We start from the raw sequence: 12,190 nt of genomic DNA, 5'->3' as shown, positions 1-12,190 counted from the left end.
CTGCTTCTCCCTCTGACCCTCTTCCCTCTCGTGCTCTCTATCTCTCATTCTCTCTCTCTCTCAAATAAATAAATAAAATCTTTAAAAAAATAAATAATTTTTAGAGGCAACCTATGAAATGGGAGAAGATATTTGCAAATGACAAAACAGATGAAGAGCTGGTATCCAAGATCTATAAAGAAGTCATCAAACTCAACACCCAAAAAACAAATAATCCAGTCAAGAAATGGGCAGAAGACATGAACAGACACATCTCCAAAGAAGACATACACATGGCCAACAGTCACATGAAAACAATTCTCTACATCACTCGCCATTGGGGAAATACGAATCAAAACCACAATGAGATAACACCTCATACCAGTCAGAAGAGCTAAAATTAACAAGACGGGGAACAACAAATGTTATTGAAGATGTGTAGAAAGGGGAACCCTCTTACACTGTTGGTGGGAATGCAAGCTGGTACAGCCACTCTGGAAAACAGTATGGAGTTTCCTCAGGAAGTTAAAAATAGAGCTACCCTATGACCCAGCAACTGCACTACTGGGTATTACCCCAAAGATACAGATGTAGTGAAAAGAAGGGGCACCTGCACCCCGAAGTTCATAGCAGCCATGTCCACTATAGCCAAACGATGGAAAAAACTGAAATGTCCTTCAACAGATGAATGGATAAGGAATATATGGTTCATATATACAATGGAATATTACCCAGCCTTCAGAAAAGATGAATTCTACCATTTACATCGACATGGATGGAACTGGAGGGTATTATGCTAAGTGAAATAAGTCAATCAGAGAAGGACAACTATCATATGGTTTCACTCATATGTGGAATATAAGGAATAGTGCAGAGGACAATACAGAAAGGGAAGGAAAACTGAATAGGAAGAAATCAGAGAGGGCAACAAACCATGAGAGACTCTTGACTCCGGGAAACAAACTGAGGATTGCAGATAGGGAGGTGGGTTGGGGGATGGTGTAACTGGGTGACCGGCATTAAGGAAGGCATGTGATGTGATGAGCACTGGTTGTTACATGCAACTAATGTATTATTGAACATTATATCAAAAACTAATATGTTGGCTAATTGAATTTAATTTTTAAAAAATGTAAAAAAAATTTTTAGTATAAATATGTCCAACGAATACCTCTAGTCAAGTAAAATATTTGTGACATACTAAAAAAATACTTATTGTTGATCTGAAATTCAAATTTAACTGGACATCCTATATTTTATTTGGAACCATTAGACTTGTAGAAAATTCAGTGCTTTTTGGTAAATAGAGATATAGGAAAGATGAGGAAAATATATTAACTTTGTATTTAGAATGTAACACCCATTAGGGTGTACATTTCTGCATTTTTTTATTATCCGGGGATTCCCCAGAATCTAGGTCTGTGAATAGCACTCAATACTTATTGTATGTGTGAAGGAAGGTATGTTAAAGTTAAAAATATTGTGGTATGTAGGATGCTTAACATACAAAAGAACAGAACTAAGATTTAGATATTTGTTCCTAAAGATATTCTATATGTCTGATATTTTTTCAGCAGAACAGATCTTGAGCAAACCTCTCAAGAATGTTCACTATGGAAAATAAGGTACAAAGGAAAGATAAGACTTTGAAAATGAATTCTTGAGTCATATTAGGGTTAGAAAGTTCTATATCACTAGTTTACTAGAATTTTCAAGAGTAATTCTGATGATTTTAACTGATTAATAACTTGAGGATTTAAGTGTAGCATGTAACACAAAATGATGTGGTTTGGAATGTATTTTTGAAAAAAATAAACACTTCAGAGATCATTTTTCACCAAAGGGAAATATGACAGAGGAGCTGATTGCTGGAAGCTGGCCACAGCTTCCCTGCCAGCAAGGTGGGGGCAGGTGGATTTTATCAGAGTCCTCTTCATCTAGATCTAAATCAGTGCTGAGGGAACTGATTTGGTTCACCCCTATTTAAGCACCCTTGATAGCACCGCAATCTTATTGGATTTCTTAAACTGACACCTGGGCTAGAGAAGGATATGACAGAGCACAAGAATAACAAGTACTACTGTCATTTGTTAGGGATTTACTGTGAGCAAGCATGCGTCTAGCAGGAATCCACCAAGTCTCATAAGAATCCTATGACGAAGTTACTATGACTGCCATTTTTCAGATGGAAAAATTGAGGCATACAGAGATGGAGTAACTTAACACAATAAGTGGTAAAAATGGGAATTGAACCTAAACCTCTTTTCCATTGTGCAACATTGCGAATCAACTTATTCTTTTAAAAAAAAAAAAATGGTGGTTTATTAAAGCATGGGGACAGGACTCGTGGGCAGGAACTGCTGCCCCTCAAATAAACTTATTCTAATAACAGACACCTGCAAAATATATTGCCTTATTTTACCAAAATCATCATCATTGAAAATAATTACAAGTAGATCCTATTACCATGAATCAAGCTTTGGATTTACATAAAGTTCATAAACATCTTCTAATCAAAGTTATTAGTCCAGTGATTCAGTTCTACCCTCGTATTTTCTCTCATCCTGTTCCTTCATCAGGAGGGCAATGCATTGTCTCTGCATTTTCTCATTGTGCAGTCATCCTTGTACCTGGGTCTATCTGTTGGTATCTGGGCAGGCAGCAGATGGTACATTCAAGTAGGTAATTGAGGGAGGAGAGTTTAATGAAGGGAATATTTTCCAAGGTGTGGACAGGGTTAAGAGAACAAACGGGAGAGAGACAAGGGTGAGGAACTAGCAACAGCTGGAATCAATTACTGTCCCTTGACCCCAAAGCAGCAAGGAAAGGAAACCGTTGCCAGGAGCCAGAGACAGGTGCAGCTACGGGAGAGGGACAACCAGCAGGCAAGGAGCTGCTATTTCCTAGGAAGGGTATAACCAGTTTGTTGCCACCAGGAAGAAGTAAAATGAAACCAAGTCTAGGGTAAAAATGAAGAAGTAAACAAATACCTGCCTTCCCTCTCTTCTTGCAGTCTAGTCTCTTGCTGGTGGCCAACATTAACTGAACTCAACCAGAAGCCAGAGGACAAGGGAGCCACTGATCTAATCCACAAAGGTCAGTCTCCCAGGGCACAGAGCAGGGTGGAGAGTGGGACATATTGACTCTGGAAGGGCAGATGGAAAATACCCGTTGTATAGTGCTTTCCTGCCTTGGTTGCATAGCCCAATAAACCCACGTTTTCATGTCCTGCACTCTTGTTTTCCAGATTCCTTTCCTTTTGTCTCCCAAGTTCTCTCTCTGGCAGATATCCCTTCTCTGCCCTGCATGGAGGGCTGCTAGTTAGCCCTACTTCTTGCATTTAAGTGACATTGTCAGTGCTGGGCCCCATTTCTGTGGAGCTCCTGGCGCTTTCCAGCTCCAACTCCAGGTCTGCTGAGAGACACATACTCTGGGGTAGGTCTCCCTGGTCACCTGATTCCTTGGTTCTCTGATTTCACTTGGGAAGCCTCTCTTCCTTGTCACATCATTGGCAGTCTTCCTCCAGATGCTCCAGTTAATGGTTCTAAAGGCATTTCCCTCAAATGGCTACCTTCCTAGGAAATCAAGTAGCCCTGTCTTCATACAGTGTCTGACTTCCTATGGCATTTCTGCCCCCAGGAACAGTCAAGTCCATAGTATTTATTACCCAGTAGAAACCACAACTCATTTGGTACAGCCTCAGAGCACGGGCACTCAAAGAACATATTCCGACAACAAGAGAAGGGTTTTTTTCTTTTCCCTCTTTTATTTTTTTTTTGTCTTTTTGTTTTGTTTTTACTTACTTTCCTTGAATATTCAGAATAGGATACATAAAACGGTATTCAGGAAATTCCCTTTCCCTCCCTTCATGAGTTTCCTCACCCTCCCTCAGCTCCTCCAGCATCTTTTGTCTCAAGTCTTCCCCAGCCCCTCCCCCACGCCCAACCCACCTGTCTCCCTTCTTCCTACTCTTCCCCTTTTCTTTCATTTCTAGACCACGGAAGTCCCAGAGAACTTGCCTGACAACAGAGCCCTCCTCTGAGGCAGAGAAGGGAAAGAAACTGAGCTGGTAGAGGTGAGACCCTTCTCAGTAGATAGAGGATGAGAAAGGCTGGGTGCATTTCTGCCTGAATAAGGTTTCCTCCCCAGCACGAGGATCATGATGGAGTAAGATCAGCAGCACCAAAAGGTATCAAAAGACTTTTAAACTTTAAACAAGTTGATAGTTATGGCATATGGATTACAGTCTCATAACCAAAGTCATTTCCATCTGTAATTATTACAATGGCTGCCATTCATTGAGTGCTTGCCCTGTGCCAGGCATTTTACCAAGGATTTTAATATATTTATCTCTAAACTGCAAACAAAATCTGTAACATAGTTCATGCCAACCTCACTCTACAAATGAAGAAATTGAAATGCAGAGCCATGATTTGAAATAATTATGATTCTAAAGCATGTACCCTTGTCATTAACAATAGCATTCGTATAGTAGCTCCCGGGAGTTGAACAAATATATTCACCAGTCCTCGTGCTAACTATCGTGCAGTCAGCATTTTTAATCTTCCCATAAACCCAGTGAAGTAATAGTGTTGTTAGCACCATTCTGTGGATGAGAGTCAGAGAGATGGTGGCACCCTGTTTGTTACACAGCTAGTGCTCATCAGAGTCACAACGTGAACCCAGGGCTGTTGGACTCCAGATGTGTTCTCTTAATCACTGACCTATTCTCCCATGATGCCGATTTTATAATATTACATACTAGGAACATAGTGGTATTATTAATATAGTAGCTTCTTATTTTGCAATTTCTAGAATAACTCTGTATGGGTGGAGGTGGGTATTTCTAAGAGGTGGGAAAGAATCAACGTGACAGGACCTGCTAAGATATTGCTTGAAGCAGTGCAGGTCAGTTAGTGAATGCTGGGGTGGAGGAACATAGTCCATGCCAATCATTTTGAAATAGAGAAATCTGGGGTTCGTGAGATGAGTGAAGAGAATAACAAACAGCAACTGACCCTATGAAACTGAAACCAGGGAACAGATTATAATACACAGGTCCCTCAGGTTGAGGTTTACTAGCTAGCCTATTACTTTAAGAACAATCCAGTAAGGGGAGCCTGGGTGGCTTAGTTAGTTAAGTGTCCAGCTCTTCATTTTGGCTCAGGTCTTGATCTCAGGGTCATGAGTTCAAGTCCTGCATTGGGCTCCATGCTGGGCATGGAGCCTACTTAAAAAAAAAAAAAAAAAAAACAAACATAATCCAGTAATAGTCATCATTCCTCAGGGATGTCTCTCTAGAGTTTGGGTCATTCCCTTCATAATTGGCTCCCATTTAGGACAAGACTTAATTCAAGCACTCATGGATATTCTTGATAGCTCTCAACATGCCAATAATATTGGAGTGGGGAGTGAGAGGAGTATACTGCATCTAGTTGAAAATAAGACTGAGATAGTTTTTTAAAATATTATTTATTTTTATCTAAATGTTTTTAAAATCCATTATAGTTAACAAACAGTTTTATATTAGTTTCAGGTATACAATATAATGATTCAACAATTCTATACATTACTCAGTGCTCATCATGATAATTGTGCTCTCTCTATATATTTGTATATTATACACACACACATCCCACATCTTTTTTTTAATTTTATTTTATCATGTTATGTTAATCACCATACATTACATCATTAGTTTTTGATGTAGTGTTCCATGACTCATTGTTTGTGTATAACACCTGGTGCTCCATTCAGTACGTGCCCTCTTTAATACCCATCACCGGGCTAACCCATCCCCCACCCCCCTCCCCTCTAGAACCCTCAGTTTGTTTCTCAGAGTCCATAGTCTCTCATGACATCCCACATCTTCTTTATTCATTTATCTGTTTATTGATGGACATTGGGCTGCTTTCATTATTTGGCTACTGTAGATAATTCTGCAATAAACATAATGGTGTAAATACCTTTTTGAATTAGTGTTTTCATATTCTTTGGGTAAATACCCAATAGTTGACTGTGATAAGTTTTTTTTTAAGATTTTTATTTATTTATTTGACAGAGAGTCAGCGAGCGAGAGAACACAAGCAGGGGGAGTGGGAAAGGGAGAAGCAGGCTTCCCACTGAGCAGGAGCCCAATGCGGGGCTCGATCCCAGGACCCTGGGATCATGACCTGAGCCGAAGGCAGACGCTTAATGACTGAGCCACCCAGGCGCCCCTTGACTGTGATAGTTTTATGGAAGACAAGTCCTGACACTGAAATTAGCCTACACATTCTGAAATGAATAAAATATGGAGACGTTTTGACAAAACAGTACAGATTTTGGCTTGACTAGTCACTTGCCTCGTGAGAGAATTGGCAACAACAAAAAGTGAAGTAATTCTCAGAAGCCCACAGATGAACTGTGTTCCATAGACTTCAGATAATTTCCTAAGATGTATATTTTTAAACAGAATTTCAATTTTTTTAAAAGATTTAATTTATTCATGAGAGACAGAGAGAGAGAGAGAGAGAGGCAGAGGCAGAGGGAGAAGCAGGCTTCCCGCTGAGCAGGGAGCCCGATGTGGGACTCAATTCCAGGACCGTGGGATCATGACCTGAGCTGAAGGCAGACGCTTAACTGACTGAGCCACCCAGGCGCCCCCAAAATTTCAATTTTATTAGAAGAAAATCACTCACTTTAAGCAGATTAAAATAATTTGTAATGTTTAAATATTATATTTGTTGGGTGATTTCTACCATGATTTCATGGAGTGTTTTTTTTTTTTCCTTTCCAATTTTAAAGGTGGGCAAGTTGAGGGGACTGTGCTTTTGGGATCAAGGAACGTTATCCTAAGTCATACACTTAAAATATTGTCCTCTCTACCAGCCTATCATTCACATTCTTTACCTTCTGCTTCTCCTGCTTTTGAAATTTTACCCTGAAGAAGTTGAGACTCAGAGACACAAGTGTATAAAAGAGCACTTAATAGGACCAGATTCTGAGCCTTCCTTTCCCCAAGCCAGTTTCTAATGTAAATCCTGCCTTTTCAGGCTTTTGGCATAGTTTTTCTTGAATTCCTATCTCATCTGAGGCATTGTGCCAAGCACTCAGAATACACAGACCGTGAAGTACTCCAGAAGCTCACAGGCAGTTTTTTCCTTGAAAAGTGGCTCCCAGTACAAACTGGTGCAGCCATTGTGGAAAACAGCATGGAGGTTCCTCAAAAAGTTAAAAATAGAACTACCCTACAATCCAGCAATTGCACTACTAGGTATTTATCCAAAGATTACAAAAACACTAATTCAAAGGAGTACATGCACCCTGATATTTATAGCAGCATTATCAACAATAGTCAAAGTATGGAAGCAGCCCAAGTGTCCATCGACTGATGAATGGATAAAGAAGATGTGGTATATATGTATATATTATATGCAATGGAATATTACTCAGCCATCCAAAAGAACAACCTCTTGCCACTTGCAACAACGTGGATGGAGCTAAAGAGTATTATACTAAGTGAAATATGTCAGTCAGAGAAGACAAACACCATATGCTTTCATTCATATGTGGAATTTAAGAAACAGAACACGTGAGCAAAGGGGGAAAAAAGGCAATCCAAGAAACAGACTCTTAACTATAGAGAACAAACTGGTGGTCACCAGAGGAGAGATGGGCAGGGGGATGGGTGAAATAGGTGACGGGCATTAAGGAGGGCACTTGTGATGAGCACCAGGTGTTGTATTCTAGTGTTGAATCACTATATTGTGCACATGAAACTAATATTACACTGTATGTTAACTCATTGGAATTTAAATAAAAACTTAAAAAAAAAAAGGAAAAGTGGCTCCAGGACCACACCTCACTGACACTGTAGTTGCTTGTGAAAAATTCAGATTCCTAGGTCCCAGTGGAGCCTGTGGGATACCCTGAGGAACCTTGAGAGGAACACCAACATGAACAGAACTGATGGTAACATGATAAGATGAAGGGGGCAGTCGTGCGGAAAGGCATGGGAAGGGGACGTGAAGAAGAGCTGGCCTCGACTCCTTTCTGATTATTAGAAGGCAGCAAGGCACAGCCTCCTGCTGGCCTTTGATGCCAACTACAGTAAAACAAACCTCTCTGCTGATGTTATGTGTGGTTCATCTAGGTTATCTACATTTGGTTTGGAATCTACGGGACCTATTTCTTGCTAAATATAGTTTGCTGTTCAAAAACATGTAATGTTTAATATCAGAGGATGAAATTAAGTGTTAGTTCTATAGGCTAAGCCTAGCACTTTAAATTGATTCATTTATAGGTACTATAAAGTGGTGCTGTCCATACCGTCAGAATGATTGCAGCTACTACGCTCAAATTATATAGTCATGAATGTGTATTGACTTCCATTTCTCCTTTTGCAAGATTATATAACTATTGTACTTTTAATTAGGAGGGTGATGATGCTGATACCAAGAAATTCAATGCAATGAACTTTTGTTATTATTAGAGATAAAAATTAATCCTCAATTCCTTTGGCCTTTTAATTGTTTAACTGTGTAGTCAGTCAAATGTGGAGGCTGAAGAAACACCAAGGGATAATGTAATTGCAACTCTTCAAACAATTGTATCTGTCTGGAGAATGAAGATTGATGATCTGGAAAATAGATCTCATTGTTTCAGTAGTAGAATTATGGGCTTTGCCAGTGGCTATTAGGAGATTCTCTGGGAAACTTTTTACCAAAAGAAAAAAAAATGATACTTGTAAGATGAAGGAAATTTAATTCAGACACTTTTCATTAAGCAAGGCCAGAAACTCCAATTCCCAAGTTCATAGTTGATGAGAGGCCCCAGAGCAGTAATTATCCATTTTTCAAGTTTCCTGATAGAAAGCTCTTCAATTAGATATAGACAAGGGGAAAATTATGGTAAAAGGAAGGGTATTTTGTCCTTTCTAAAGAGCACTAGGAAAATAGAAACTATATAACAATGTTAAGAGATAATTACATTAAATGAGTTAAGCACTTTGAATTATCTTAAAAGATGTCAAATTACTTTCAGTATTGCTATTTCACTTAAAATGCTTAAAATTTTAAATCAGAAAATAACTTGTGTTCAGTATTCATTTGTGTTCCCTAAATTCTCAGAGATGGTAGGTTGCCTTGGGCAGCCTCAGACCTCTCCTGGGGAAATAGGTCATTCTGTGGATGAACTAGGTTGTGTTTTTTCTTCAAAGTGTCAATGAATGTTTGAAATGTGATTCAGTATATTTGTCATGCTGTTAGGAAGATTGATGAGTTGTCTCACTTGTTGATTCTATATGTATGACCGTTACTTTTTTCTACCCTCCTCATTCATCTATGAGGTAGATATGGATGTAGATGATGGACTTGGTAGGAGGCTATGGACAATCATGGATTAATAGAAGTAAGGGGAAATGCCTCCCTCTGTGTTCAGCCACATAATGGTAGCACATGAATATTTTATTTTACCATTTTAAAGTGGAGGAAGCTTAGGTGAGTTGAAGTGACCTCAGTCTCTTTCGTTTTATTTATGATGTAGTGTTTCTTGTTATTTGCTGCTAAGGAGAGAGTGAAGATGTACCTGTTTACCTCAACAGGGTAAATGGAAGCAGCTTTACAACCATGGTCCACCAACAAGCTGAACTCTGAGTACGTCCAGGAATTAGTTCTAATCTGAGCACAGAGATGATACAGAACATGCATTTTTAGAATGAAATAGTCACTGGCATTTTGCATGATTTTGTTCTGTTAATGGAGACCTCTGCTAGCGGACAGTGAATGTCGATGCGAGGTTTCAGAAACCCAGGGCTTGAGAAACAGATTATATGTGCTCATTATTATTACTTGAAGGTTTTAAGGTCCATCTTTTAGAAATGTGCAAAACTATTCTTTCTTATATCTATAACATTTCTTATTTTGTAGTTAAAAATAAGGCAGTGTCATATGAGAATGGCACTAAAAGATGATGAAGTTGGGGAATCGGGGAGAATTGAAAACAGATTAAAAAACTTAGGTCTTGGAGCACCTGGGTGGCTCAGTCATTAAATGTCTGCCTTCGGTTCAGGTCATGAGCCCAGAGTCGTGGAATCGAGCCCTGCATCCGGCTCCTTGCTCAGCGGGAAGCCTGCCTCTCCCTCTCTAACTCCCCCTGCTTGTGTTCCCTCTTCCACTGTGTCTCTCTCTGTCAAATAAATAAATAAATAAATAAATCTTTAAAAACAAAACAAAAACTTAGACCTTAACAGGGTTTGTTCAAGATGTTCAAGATAAAACAGCCACATTTTTAAAAGAGATGAACAGTAATGTTCTCTAATGGTAAAGTAATAAATGTGGTTTCTTTGTAAACCGTTTCAAAAATAAAGACATGAAAAGATAAGAGAAACTAAACTCCAACAATCCACCCCCCCCCAAGATTCTGTCCCACTCATAGATAGCCTAACCACTGGTGCTTCCCATCTTAATTCTAGGTGTGGCTGTGGAGGACTTTTTTTTTTTTTTTTAATAAGAATGGGATGCTTTGGGGCGCCTGGGTGGCTCAGTTGATTAAGCGACTGCCTTCGGCTCGGGTCATGATCTTGGAGTCTCAGGATCGAGTCCCACATCCAGCTCCCCGCTCAGTGGGGAGTCTGCTTCTCCCTCTGACCCTCTCCCCTCTTATGCTCTCTCTCACCCTCTCTTTCTGTCAAATAAATAAAATCTTAAAAAAAAATGAATGGGATGCTTTTATACCTACGATTCGGAAGGTACTTTAGTCCCACTTAATTATTTGGCATTATTTGTCTGCATTATAAGTCATTAAAAGACATTCAAAAAGAGAAAATGAGAGAGAAGGAGGCTGAGATTCTGTATAGGGGCTGCTTCTCCACCAATAAAATGCTCTTCCTTAGGACTGATTTCCTTCCTCATCAGGGTCTCTTAGCTTACGGTATACGAGCTCTGGTCTCAGCTATGAACCTCAGCGACCCCAAGTATTGATTCCACCCATTGGGGCAGTGGAGTTAATAATAATAATAATAATAATACAAATAAATAAATAATAGGATTGGGGACCTCTACCCAGTTGGGGGAGGGCTAATGTTTTCTTCTTGGGTTGAGAAGGAATACAACCTCAGTGAAATGATCACAAACCTGAGGGCTAAGATTATCCATCTGCGCCATAATCAGTCTAAAGTCTAGTAAATAGGTTTGTTCAGAGACAGAGTTAAATCGCAGTGAGAAAGCAAAAAGCCATTAGAATGTGGCAAATGAACATAGAAACGATTCTGGGATTTGGAATCAGAACGTAAGGCCTCGGAAGTAAGATATCAAAGAGATCACTTCTTAAAACAAAAGGTGGTTACTTTGTAGTTACAACAAGAACAGTAGGAAATGGAGAGAAACCCAGAAAATGACACACAGATGCAACACATCATGATAGCCCTCTGCATGTAGAAATGGGGAGCAGGGAGATCATCACATGAAACAGGGCAGGAATTCAAAAATTATATTCGGAAGCTGCTTAAAGGGAGTAGTAGGGTTACAGAAGGGGTAAGAGTGTGGGAAAGTGGCTACTATAATAAGTAAAGTCAGGTCCTGCTGATGCAGGAAAGATGTGTCAAAAAGAACTGTTTCTGCTGTCATTGAAGTATGAAAAGTTACAGGAGCCTTGCATAATATCTTCCTTTGTTGGACCCTGTGACATGCATATATATCCTTCCACAGCATCACAATGAAAGGTGGCTAGTTGAGGACAGAGTTTGAGTATTACTGTTTTGTCTGGCCAAATAGCATCTTACAACAATTCATTTACAGTGCTATTTTTAATGGTTCCAAAGTGAATAGGAATATGCCATGGGTAATTTAATAATTTTTTATTATTTGACAGTTATGCTACCATAAGTTTTTATATTATAAATTATGCTACAGCAAATAACCCTGGAGGCAGATCTTTGTCATTGTTTCCTTTGAAAAATTGCTATAAGTTGAGTACACGGCCTTAGAAATTGCCTATTTTAGACTGTTGATACTGCTTGCCAGACTTTCTTCCATAGAATTTCTACCAGTGTACGCCATCATCAACAGTGAAGCATCAACCATTTCCCCCATTCAAGGGTGAGACTCCTAGTGCATCAACAGCTTTATAAACCTCTGAATTATGTTTTTCTCATAGTGCAGATGATGTCAATTAAGTCATATGATCTCTTTTTCCTGGTACCACTGTGATCAAAGTATATAATTTAAAAATA

General features: G+C 39.3%; 1 protein-coding gene across 7 annotated transcripts in view; it reads left to right on the top strand.

Annotated features, from left to right (window-relative positions):
• The window catches only part of ZNF385B (zinc finger protein 385B), a 399,531-nt gene that overhangs the window by 171,024 nt on the left and 216,317 nt on the right, over window positions 1-12,190 (top strand). The window contains exons 2-3 of one of the 7 annotated variants that reach the window (XM_027591072.2): window positions 2,993-3,075; window positions 3,974-4,168. The exons of the other annotated variants lie outside the window; for them this stretch is intronic. The gene's annotated coding sequence lies outside the window, so the exon portion shown is untranslated. The remainder of the gene's footprint in view (window positions 1-2,992; window positions 3,076-3,973; window positions 4,169-12,190) is intronic. 7 annotated transcript variants of the gene reach the window in all.

The sequence above is a fragment of the Zalophus californianus genome, chromosome 3, assembly GCF_009762305.2.
Source record: "Zalophus californianus isolate mZalCal1 chromosome 3, mZalCal1.pri.v2, whole genome shotgun sequence".
Taxonomy (NCBI): Eukaryota; Metazoa; Chordata; class Mammalia; order Carnivora; family Otariidae; genus Zalophus; species Zalophus californianus.
Note: the sequence above shows the minus strand (reverse complement) of the source record. Positions and strands in the feature narration are given on the sequence as shown.